The following is a 12,407-nucleotide window of genomic DNA, read 5'->3' as shown; positions in this document are numbered from 1 at the left end:
AGCACACGGTACATACCTGAGGGTCTCAATACCGGAGATCACCCTTGGAGACAGCGCATGCTGCGTGCCTCCTACATGACTCATGTCCGCAGAAGTTCTTGCTGCGGACGTTGCAGAAAACACTTCTGCACTTCGGATGGTCCTCCTGTAAAGAGAAGAAATTTCCATGAGTATCAAGTGAACTACGTATCACTGGATATGCACCGTTTAGCATAACAAAACAGAAAGGAAAGACACACACTTGTGTTTCCCGCACAGCCAATTGTTGCAGCCTTCCAGATAATAAAATCGTATGGTTAATCTGTCCTAGAGTAACCAATGAAAAATTTCCAGAGGAAACAGGTGTAGCTCACACCTAAGGTATGATTTTAAAATACCGGATAATAGACAAGAAAGAACTCACTTTCTTATCTGTAAGGCAACACCAAAGGGCTGTGCAAGACAACACAAAAGTGTTAGAAAACACAGTGTTGTACCAATACTATACTATAGTTTTCTCCCTACAGTATATGCTATACTGAAGAATACTGGTACAGTATAGAAGGTAATGTGCCGGCCGGTAAGTCCATAACTAGCTTTAAAGTATACTACTTAACAGCTATAAGGTGGCAGAACGCTGGTTCAAATGCATGTGGCGGCCGGCAGTCACCCAATGTCGGCCGGCAATGACTGCCGGCCGGCAACTACACAAGGTAGCACCCGGCTGCCGGCCACCGCTCTTAGCGACCGGCAGACAAAAGGCGTGACAATAGCCGGCCGGCAAAGGTATACAACCGATGCCGGCCAGCAGCAAAAGAACCAGAGAACTCCGACTGCCCGGCTGCCGGCCACATAGGCCGGCAGCCGGCTCGGGTACAGCACTAGGAGAAAACAGAATGGATGCCAGGATAAGAGAGTGTACTACCTCAAAGCCCGGCAATCCGAAAGAGTGCATATAAGGAAGGGGAGAATCTAATTCAGGCTTCCTGACCAATACCGTCTGACTCTACAGACAGACATGGATGAGGGACCAAGGGAGGTCCGGGCAGCACTCAAAGCAGAAGACCTTTGCCGGCCGGCACACTCTACCGGCCGGCAAGGGACTGAGTCAATTCCACATCCTAACCTATACTAGGTCCAGATGTAGAATGACGTACAGTACTGTAACGGCTAGGCCATTACAGAGAAAGAGGGGGAAGGGACAAAGAGGGTCCTACCAACCTTGCTTTAGTAAAGAATCACCCGCAGCCAAGAAAACTCATCTTAGCCTAAGGGAGATCCAAGGGGGGAGGCCAGCAATACTTGCCAACCTCCGCTGAACCAAAGCAAGGAAGGTGTTGCTACTCCCAGGGAAAGGATCTTATCCTCCCACCGAGAACAGCAACAAGGACTAGTCTGCTAGATCACAAGAAGAATGAATCATCTCGTACAGAAACCTTCGGGAGTGACCTAAGGAGGCTAAGCCTCCTATGTCTGCGTCAGACTAGCGAGGGAGTCTCAACCCCAAGCCAGACAAACACAGACTCAGACTAAAAACTCTGATGTTCTGCCCCTCTCTGAAGCCAGACTTACTGGAACAGGAAGGTACAGTAACACCCCAATATAGTTGTATCGAAAGTTAATTCAGATAAGCCACTAGGGTTAAGCCCAAGGCTTAAACAGAGGGAAAGGGATTGCATGCCTTCTCCGAAGAAAAGAAAGCAACCGGGGAGTATGAGAAAGTATACTAAGGCTCCATAGGCAACTTAGCCTAGGCGCCAAGAGAATCGATTACCTAAATCACCGAAACTCACTCGTATACTATCTTGGAAATAATCAATATAATCTTAAATGTATAAAACTGCCTAAAGCTTCAATAAAATTTTAAAACACTCGGAAATCCAAAAATCATGCAGGAAAGTACTAGGGCCAAACGACTAGGCTACATGGTCTAGCGTAGGCCAGAATTGGCGAATACTTCGCCAAAACAAATAATACTAAAAAGCACGAATAAGGAAATCCTATGTAACGCTAAACAGCTAAAATTATTAAAGCAAAACAGCCAGGAACGTCGCTCTGGCTAACTAAAACTCATACCTAGCGAGCGACAGCGTCCAGGACGCCTCCGGTAGGCAACGGCTCTTGTAACAAAGATTATTACTATTAATCACTTTAAAAATTACCAAGAGCCTACATTTATACATAAAAGAAATAATACTCAACTTATCAGAGGCCGACGAAGTTGGAGAAAGCATAATAAAGCGATTAAATCCAAGATTTTGCGAGAAACACAGGAAAAAACACCGAGTTGTTAAGCTACGCAAAAAGGAATACAGATGGCGCCAGGATTGGCGCAATGCACGCTTACGAAACGGGAGAAGAGAGAGCCTTGCGAACGGCTCTCCTTTTTCTTTCTCGTTTTCGTTTTCTTGCCAATTGACCCCTTCGAAGTGTTATCTGTGTTCGGGGTGGAGATTGCCATGTGGCGTGTCAAGAATACGTCCTCTGATATTTCGCGATATCCCTGGTACTTTCATTAGGGATATTCGCTCCAGGAGTTAGAATTCTGGGTACCTTAAGGTAAATTCTCTGGGAATATCGCCGTAGTTGTAATATACCCTAGGAAGCTACCCTATAGGAACTTCCATCAGGACGACATGGCTTGAGCCCAAAAAAGAAAACATTACTGGGATCTGAAATATTAATCCTTTCCGACACTTTGAAAACTAACGGATTGTCTGTCACACAAGCTATTTATACAGTAGGCTCACATCAACAATATAATATTGAAGTTTGTAATCATTTAAATAACACTTTAGTAATTCACAAAAATCAACATATCTTGGATGTAGAAGTTTATAAACATCGTATTCTTACCGTTGCTGAAATCAATCACGCTCAATCAGTTGCGGATGAATCCCTTTTGCAATCTATTAAAAATAAAATCAATAAAGACATTCAAGACGAAGAAATTCAGCAGAAAATTTTTGGACTTTTAACTAAATATCATGAGGTTTTTTCCACTACGGATGGATCCTTAGGAAAAACAGATGTGATCGAGCATCAAATAAGGTTCAAGGACAAGCAGAAAATTATCTATGCACCCTCGTACGGACTCCCTATGAAATTCCAGAATGAAATAAATGATGAAGTAGGTAAAATGCTAGAAGAAGGAGTCATTAGGAAATCGAACAGCCCTTATAATTTTCCATTAATAGTTGTACCGAAAAAAGATCGAACATGGCGTATCTGCGTAGACTTCCGTCGTCTAAACGAGGAAACGATCCCTGATCGATTCCCAGTGCCATGTACTGACGATATTTTGTCTTTGTTAGGTCAGAATAAATATTTTACCAGTTTGGACTTACTTGAAGGCTTTCACCAGATATCATTAGAAGAAGATAGTATCCCATACACAGCCTTCAGCACAGACAGGGGACATTATGAATTTTTACAGATGCCTTTTGGTTTACGTTGTGCTCCCATAACATTTACAAGAATGATTAACATAGTGTTTGGAGACTTGCTAGGGGATATATTGCATGCCTATATGGACGACCTTGTAATCTTTTCCAACACCTTAGAAGAACATCTAGGTAAATTAGAACTAGTACTACAGAGACTAGGACAACATAACTTAAGGGTAAAGATTAGTAAGAGTGAATTTTTCAAAACAGAATTAATATATTTGGGTTTTATGGTGTCAAGCCAAGGTCTTAAAGTAGTCCATGATAAGGTGACAGCTATCCGTAACTTTCCCATACCTACTAATGTCAATTTCTGGGTTGTAGTGGATATTACAGGCGTTTTATACGCAATTATTCAATAATAGCCGCTCCCTTAACTGATCTTACGAAGAAGGGCGTAGATTTCATATGGTCTGAGCAGCATCAACAGGCGTTTAATACCTTGAAAGATGAACTGTGTAGTTCTCCTATCTTAAAATTTCCTGACTTCGGTAAGGAATTCTTCATAGCAACAGACGCCTCAGACTTAGGAGTAGGTGGGGTATTGCTTCAGCAATATGATAAACAATTTTTCCCGATAGCTTTTTATTCTCGAAAACTGAGAACTTCCAAAAGTAAGTATGCAGTAATAGACAAGGAAGGGCTAGCTATTGTTAATTCACTAGTGCATTTTCAGTTCATAATATACGGTTATCCCGTTAAGGTTCTTACTGATCATAAACCACTAACCGACTTCTTTAAAGGCTTCAACCACAGCCCCAAACGAACTCGGTGGCATTTGATCATTCAAGACTTTGGCGCGAGAATCGGGTATTTACCTGGGAAAGCAAATATCATTGCTGATGCATTATCACGCAACCCCGTGTCATCTTGTACGGAGCCTTTAGCTGAATTAATAGATATATCGATATCCATGCCTATTGTTAAAACAATATCTGAACAAGAAGATTTGGGCTGGAGTGCTGAATTATTACAGACTGAGCAAAGAAAAGATCAGAATTTAGAAAAAATTATAAATGCTTTGAAAGGCAATCATAAGGAAAAGGAATATATAAAGTATAAACAGCAGAATTATATAATCAAAGACAATATTCTGTGTAGGACCGTGACAAGGAAAACCCGCAATACACCACATGTAACTAACGACCAGGTAGTGGTACCAATCTCGCTTATTTCCACTGCCCTGAATTGGTTGCATGCAAATCCATTGCATGGACAGCCGGGGTTCTCATTAATGTCACAGAAAGCCAAATCATTGTTTTATTGGCATACAATGCTTACAGATATAAAAAAAACACATAGCTAATTGTCGCACATGTCAGGAAAACAAAGGGCATACGAAAACACCTGTCAGCTTAGGGGCTTATCCCGTGCCCAATCAACCCTTTGAAAGAATACATATAGATTTGTTAACAGGATTTTACGAGTCAGACAGAGGAAATAAGCACCTCTTAGTAATTGTAGATGCTTTAACTCGATATACAGAACTAATAGCGCTTAAAACTAAAACTGCGATTGAATGCGCTAGGAAGTTTTACGAGTGTTACATTTGTAAACATGGAATTCCACACATGATAATCTCAGACTCGGGTGGAGAATTTAATAATCACTTTCTTACCTCATTGTGTGAATTCCTTTGCATAAAGAAAATAAATACCATGATATATCACCCAGAGTCGAGTGGGCTAGTGGAAAGAGAAAATAGGAAGGTTTTAAATATATTAACCCTGGATAGGTACGGTGGGTCGTACGCGACCCCGAGCGTAAAAAAAAAAGAGGTTTTTCTCACGTGACTCACCCCTGTGACTGAATTTGTGGGTGATCGACCTGCAGGAGGTGTCTCCCCTACACGCTCTAGTAGTGTCCAGATGTGCATTGCTGTAGCTGTACTCCTTCCCCAATTTCTGAGACGCGTCGGGGTCGAGCGCGACCGAGTTTACCCTTCTAAGGTAATTTGCATAATTATCAAAGTTATTACGTATTATGAAATTGTTGTAGAATGGTGCAACTTGTATAGGTTATCAGTTGTGGAAAGTCTTGGTGGATTGTTTGGCTACCATGTGCATGATTTTTTTTTTAGTTAAAATGTCGTTCATCACCACGAGGACCATTTTACCGCGAGTGCCCCTTTTTCATTTTTTTTCATTTTTTTGCCAAGTCATTTTTCCGTAAGATATTGCCAAATAGTGTCGTAAAACTTTTGCTTGTTTGGTGTTGGAAAGTGTGTCTAGATGATCTGGCTACCCATGCGTGACTTTGTTTTTGTCAGATACGACGTAGTTATTGGTATATTGGGTATTTAACTGCGGTTGCCAATTTCTGTTTTTTTTTCAATATTTGTAAAAAAATTTACGTAGTAAGGAATTGCCGTATATTATTCATTTTGTTTTCATGTTTATGTGTTAGAAAGTGTGCCTTGATGGTTGGGCTAACACGTGCATGTCTTTTTTTTTATCTGAGATGCCGTATATTAGAATGTTGGGCATTTTACCGCGAGTGCCCCTTTTTCATTTTTTTTCATTTTTTTGCCAAGTCATTTTTCCGTAAGATATTGCCAAATAGTGTCGTAAAACTTTTGCTTTTTTAGTGTTGGAAAGTGTGTCTAGATGATCTGGCTACCCATGCGTGACTTTGTTTTTGTCAGATACGACGTAGTTATTGGTATATTGGGTATTTAACTGCGGTTGCCAATTTCTGTTTTTTTTTTTTCAATATTTGTAAAAATTTACTACGTAGTAAGGAATTGCCGTATATTATTGATTTTTTTTTCATGTTTATGTGTTAGAAAGTGTGCCTTGATGGTTGGGCTAACACGTGCATGTCTTTTTTTTTATCTGAGATGCCGTATATTAGAATGTTGGGCATTTTTCCGCGAGTGCCCCTTTTTATTTGTTTTGCATTTTTTTGCTTAGTCATGTTACCGTAAGGAATTGGCAAGTAGTGTCGCAAAATTTATATTTTTATAGTGTTGGAAAGTGTTTCTAGATGACCTGGCTACCCATGCCTATTTTTTTTTTAGCCAGATATGGCGTATATATAAGTATGTGTTCGATTTTCCTGTGATTGCCATTTTTTCGTTTTTTCCCATTTCTTTCAAAATTACTACGTACTAAGGAACTATCACAGAGTAATGATTCATTTAGATGTTTATTTGTCGGAAAATGTGCCTTGATGGTTTGCCTAGCACGTGGCTGAATTTTTTTTTTCTGAAATGCCGTATATTAGAATGTTAGCCATTTTTCCGCGAGTGCCCCTTTTTATTTGTTTTGCATTTTTTTGCTTAGTCATGTTACCGTAAGGAATTGGCTAGTAGTGTCGCAAAACTTATATTTTTATAGTGTTGGAAAGTGTTTCTAGATGATCTGGCTACCCATGCCTATCTTTTTTTTAGCCAGATATGGCGTATAAATAGGTATGTGTTCGATTTTCCGGTGATTGCCATTTTTTCGTTTTTTCCCATTTCTTTCAAAATTACTACGTACTAAGGAACTATCACAGAGTAATGATTCCTCTAGATGTTTATTTGTCGGAAAATTTTGTTTACTTCTTATTTGATTGAATATCATCAATTTTTTTTAGCTAAAATATTATATTGTTTCACATTTTTTTTTTTTTTTTCGATTTTATTTCCCTTCAAAAATTTTTTTTTGGGTCAGAATTTTAATTTTATAGTCGTAAAATAATCGACAATTATCCAGCAACCCACCATACAATTTTTATGCATATCCAATAATAATTAGATTAGTAAATAACACCTTGAAATTGACATACCCTTCCTACATTTCAAGTGGCAGATTAGGGAGTCTGAGTCAGTGTGGTTGGCGGCCATTTTGTGGACATATCCGAAGCGTAAGTTGCCCTATCTATATATATTCATGTTCCCTATAGAATTTGTGATATTTTGGTATATTTTTACCTGCATAAATATCATATTATATATTAAATATATGTATTTTTTTACGAAATTTCTAAGTACTCAAAAAATTACCTTTAGATATGGCCCCTGATATAAATGTAATTTACAAAATAATGAAGATTTTTTTACATATTTCTATTTTAGGATAACATATGTTTATTCCCTAAAAAAATTAGCCACTTCCTATTTCATTTGGGTACCCAAAAAAATTCATGAAATTTGGACAAATTTTTTTGGCCAAAAAAAGTTACCCTTTTTTTCTCATTTCAGATCTTCACCTCCATGGGTCTGACTTCATCCAAAATACATCAAGATGTGTCCTAAACATTCAAGAATCAATTCCTAAAAGGATTTGTGTATATATGTATAAACTTTTTTTTTATGAATTTTTATGTCAGGTCTTTTTTTTCTACTTATTTTTTTAAAATATTTATAATAAATAGTTTTTCTGCAGATGAGTAGTATTTATCTTTACAGTTGTTTTAAGCATTCATTGAAGTTTTTTTTTGGCAAAAGAAAAAAAGAGGTTACTGCAAAAACTGATTTTTCAAGAATTTTTTTTGGCGTCGGGGTCGTTCGCGTCCGAGTATACCCTTAAAGGGGTGTCCGAGGAGCGTACCTATCCAGGGTTAAGAGTAACACTAGGGGGATCAGACCCCAACTGGGATATTGCAATACCTGCGGTACTGAGTACTCTGAATCATTCATATCATATATCAATTAAAATGTCACCGCACGAAGCATTGTATGGTACCCCAGTTAGAACGCCTTTCCATGTATTAACGCCTACAACTAATCTATCAAATCCTTTAAAAGAATGTATAAATGCAAGCAAAAGTCGTTTTGGTATCCTTCGAAAGAATTTAGAAGAATCACAAACCATAATGAAAAGGAATCATGATAAAATAGCGAAGCCAACTAAAACATATACCGTGGGTGATAATGTATACATACAGGTAAATGTACGTAAAAGACTCGATTATAAACTAACACCTAAGTTTGAAGGCCCATTTAACATTTTGGAAACATTAACGGCCAATAGGTTTAGAGTTCAAAACGTATCCCAACCCACTGATGAGAGAATCGTACCATTGGCTCACATAAGAAATTAAAATAGGAGGGAAAGAAGTGAGGGAAAGATTTTTATTTGTATGTTAAAAGCTTTCTTCTTATTATAGGAGTAATTACATATATTTTTCTCGTTACAGGTTTCCAAGATGAATTTTTTGTTGTTGGGAGTGATATTGTTCGCTCAGACATTTTTCTCGCGTGGGATGAGCTCTACAACTAAAAGTATAGATTTTAAATATGGCACTATAGTTGAAAGACAAGAAGACGTTTTTATTACATCAAGTAACGTAGTTGTTGAAGTGCGAATGCAAGCAATTTTTCTCCCAGAGAATGACGTCACTAGCTTAAAAAGCGCCATTTCAAGGTTTGCTGTCTCATTAGATGGATTGCATAGAGGACATTTTCCTTTGAATACAGGGAGTTCGCTTGGATCGACACTAAAAGTGGCAGAGATGTTATCTGATGACTTGCAAAATAAGACTTACGAGACAGAATCTTTGGCTAGTGACCTTTTGATGTGGACTGTAGGACATGAAAATATTGAGAAACGTAACCCGTTTATTTTTGCTGCACTAAACATTTTTGGTTCTATTGCAAGTTTAGGTTTAGGAATTTCCAATCGTCTTAAGATTAGTAATCAAAATAAGAAAATTGAGTTCTTGACTCATGAAGATGAATTGATTATGTCAGAACTAAGGAATCAGTTAGCTTCAATCAATCAAATTATGAGTTTAGTAAATGAACATTCAAGTAATATCAATCAGATTATGGAAGTACAGGATTTGTTGGCAACGTTAATGTATTATGATTCAAAAATAGATCACATACATAACAGAATTGCACATTTCATTGAGAAATCAAAGGATTATGTGGAAGCTATCACGTTAGCGACTAAAGGTGTACTGTCACCCCATTTGTTGTCAATAAAATACTTAAAGTTAATTGTGGAGAACGAACGGGAGAAACTAGGCTATATTCCTTTGTTAGACGCACGTAGGTTAGAATTTTATTACAGCCTAATTACAGTAAGCGTTGAAAATAACAGGATTATGATTACAATTCCCTTTGATTCTTCTGATACCTGGCAATCTTACAGGATATCACCATTTCCGACTTTCATGACGAATCACTCAAATCCAGTAATATCCAGTTTGACAGGACACGTATTGATTTCCCCAGACAAGGAAACATATACGGTCATTAAAGACTTAAATCAATTAACTCACTGTTCAGACGCAATGGATAGGAAAATATGTACAGCTGACTCATTTGAATTCCATAAAAACTTAATGGATTTGTGCGAGTTAGGTATAGTGCTAGACGGTGCTCTCTCCCATACAAGTGAAAATTGTCTTTATAAGCTTTATCCCTTTGACAATAATGTATCATGCCCGGACGGATCCACGTACTATTCCCAAATCTTCGTTGCAGCAGATGGTTGTATCTGGACATCCCCTAATTCCATGGTGAAAGGTATCAAGACCATCATCAGAGAACGAGCCTACTTCGCAAACTTCACGTGGTCAACAACGGTTCCATCTTTACCTCTCCCATACAACAAACTGGTAGCCAAGCGGTTGATGAAATTGACCGAGATGGACCACCCATCACCGACTTATAAAGAATTTCTTCACCGCATACTACTAGCAGGAACAGTTGTGACGGTGATGATGTTTATCGCCGTTAACATCTTTGTTTGGCGTAGGTTAAAGTACAATATTTTGCAGCTCAAACAGAACGTTTTGCCATGTCCAGACAAAACTCCTTATTTAATTCAATTTAAAGCCGTTTGAAAGTGGCCCCTTCATTTGCTCAAAGGAGTAAAATTGTCTTGGAAAAGTGTTGTGTACGAAAAGCAGTTAGTACGCTAGTAATATGTAACTGAAGACACTATAGAACATTTGCATTTTTAAAAAACATTTAAAAACCATTTTAAAAATAAATCATTTTTTTCGGCATCTAATAAAATATATAAGCCGGAATGTTAAAAAAAAAAACAAAAAAAAAAACAGAATCTATGGGCATCTAATAAAATATATAAGCCCTATATAGAAATACATATATATATGTACAAAACCGTGGTACGTGTACGTACCAGGAATTCGTGTTTGCGCACTAAAATTGTATCTTTACCAAGGTAACAAATATTTTTTACTAATTACCGTATTATAATAATCTATATTTCTGACAAAGGTAACAATTATTCTTTAACAAAGTTACCGAATCATATGTATATCAGTATTTTTTTTTTTGGTACCATATAATCATTTGCTAGCAATGTACCATATATGTGATCTGTATTTATCATGCATTTTTTCTTTGCTTTGGTAATATCTGTTCATATGCATTATTGTTATTATTTTTTTTTAATGTGCCTATTTTTCATCCTCATTTGCTTATGGCTAAAGTTAAACAAAGAATAATACATATATCCAGTCACACTCCTAGTAAACATATTTTGACGTGTTGTTAAATTTTTTTTTATTAAAAATTGAGATAGCTGGCCGAGCTTATGTAATAATCATATATTACATGTTTAAAACACATGACGTAATAGGTCATTGTGAAGTAGAAGCTAGTGTGAGAAGTGCTGTAGTCAGATCATAGGAGGATGCGAATACCAGATCTCAGCAATGTAACATTTTTATGAAGAATAAACACAAATACGAATCGTGAGAAAGAGTTGTGTCGCCACCGGATGCAGGTGTCTTCCTATACTAATGTTTAGTTTACATTATGTGTTTAAATGCTGAGATAACTGACTATACGATATCTGTGATATCGATATTTTAGCCAGTTCTTATCAATACATCATATGGAATAGTCATCCGACCAAACCAGCTATACTCCTGTGATGGAGATGTTAACACTGTTGTTTTTAAAGAATAAACCATTTTAAAGTTAACTTAACTGACTTTACTTAAAGATGTAACATACCAACTAACATACTTAATGTGTGTTAACAACAGTAGCACAATAATATATACAGTCTCAATAGACCTGGCAGTTGCTCACTGACACCTACCAGTCAGTCGCCCCCTCTCCTCTTACCTAGGATTCAGGCTACAGAAGACAAAATTTGTCTTCGTAGCCATGCCCTTTGGACTGAACGTAGCCCCAAAGGTATTCGCAAAGCTAACGGACACGATCGTCCAGCACCTATGCTCTGAAGGAGTACAGGAGTACTGGTCGATTGGCGGGTGCGGGCAGCATCCAAGGGTACTCGTTTGCAAGCGGCCGGAAAGGTGATCCAGTTCCTGGAACACCTGTGTCTCAAGATCAATCGCTAGACGTCTCACCCTTCTCCAGCTCACAAGTTTCAATGGTTAGGAATCCATTCTATTAAAGAAGAGGAGAGAAACTAAGAGACTAATCTAACACAAGAGTATTTCAAAATGCCAACAGGAAAGAGCACTGGGCTCTCTCCGGTTTGCAGTAGTGACAGACCCGATGCTAGAAGCACAGCCAAAAGATGCGCCAGGAGTCTGGAGAAGATACGCATCAAACGCTCGAAGAGATCAACAAGGTTGACACCGACCCGATTGCGCACGCCATTAAGGCCATGGTCAACGAATAAGAGCCTAGCACAGACAATTTTTTTGCAACCACCACAAACATCAGCGGTGGTACGCATTAACATCTTGGAGGCTATGACAGTCCTCCTGACGTTGAGGAGACTATGCCCTCGCAGAACAGTCCACGTCAGATTGGCTCTCAACAACGAGGTGATAGTAATATGTCTAATCGACAAGGCTCGAGTTCACCTCACATCAACCACATGAGGTTAGCCATCTTCCGCCTGGCAAGGAAGAAAAGATGGCATTTATCAAGCAGTTCACCTTCAAAGGTTCCGCGATGTGACGGCGGATGCTCTATCCGGGCAAAAGCCGATAGAGACAGAATGGTCCCTAGACGCAGACTCATTTTCCTTTATTTTCGATAAAGTCCCAGAACTGTAGATCGACCTATTTACAACGAGTGACAGCAAGATACTA

The sequence above is a fragment of the Palaemon carinicauda genome, chromosome 10, assembly GCF_036898095.1.
Source record: "Palaemon carinicauda isolate YSFRI2023 chromosome 10, ASM3689809v2, whole genome shotgun sequence".
Lineage (NCBI taxonomy): Eukaryota > Metazoa > Arthropoda > Malacostraca > Decapoda > Palaemonidae > Palaemon > Palaemon carinicauda.
This window is presented reverse-complemented; position numbering follows the sequence as displayed.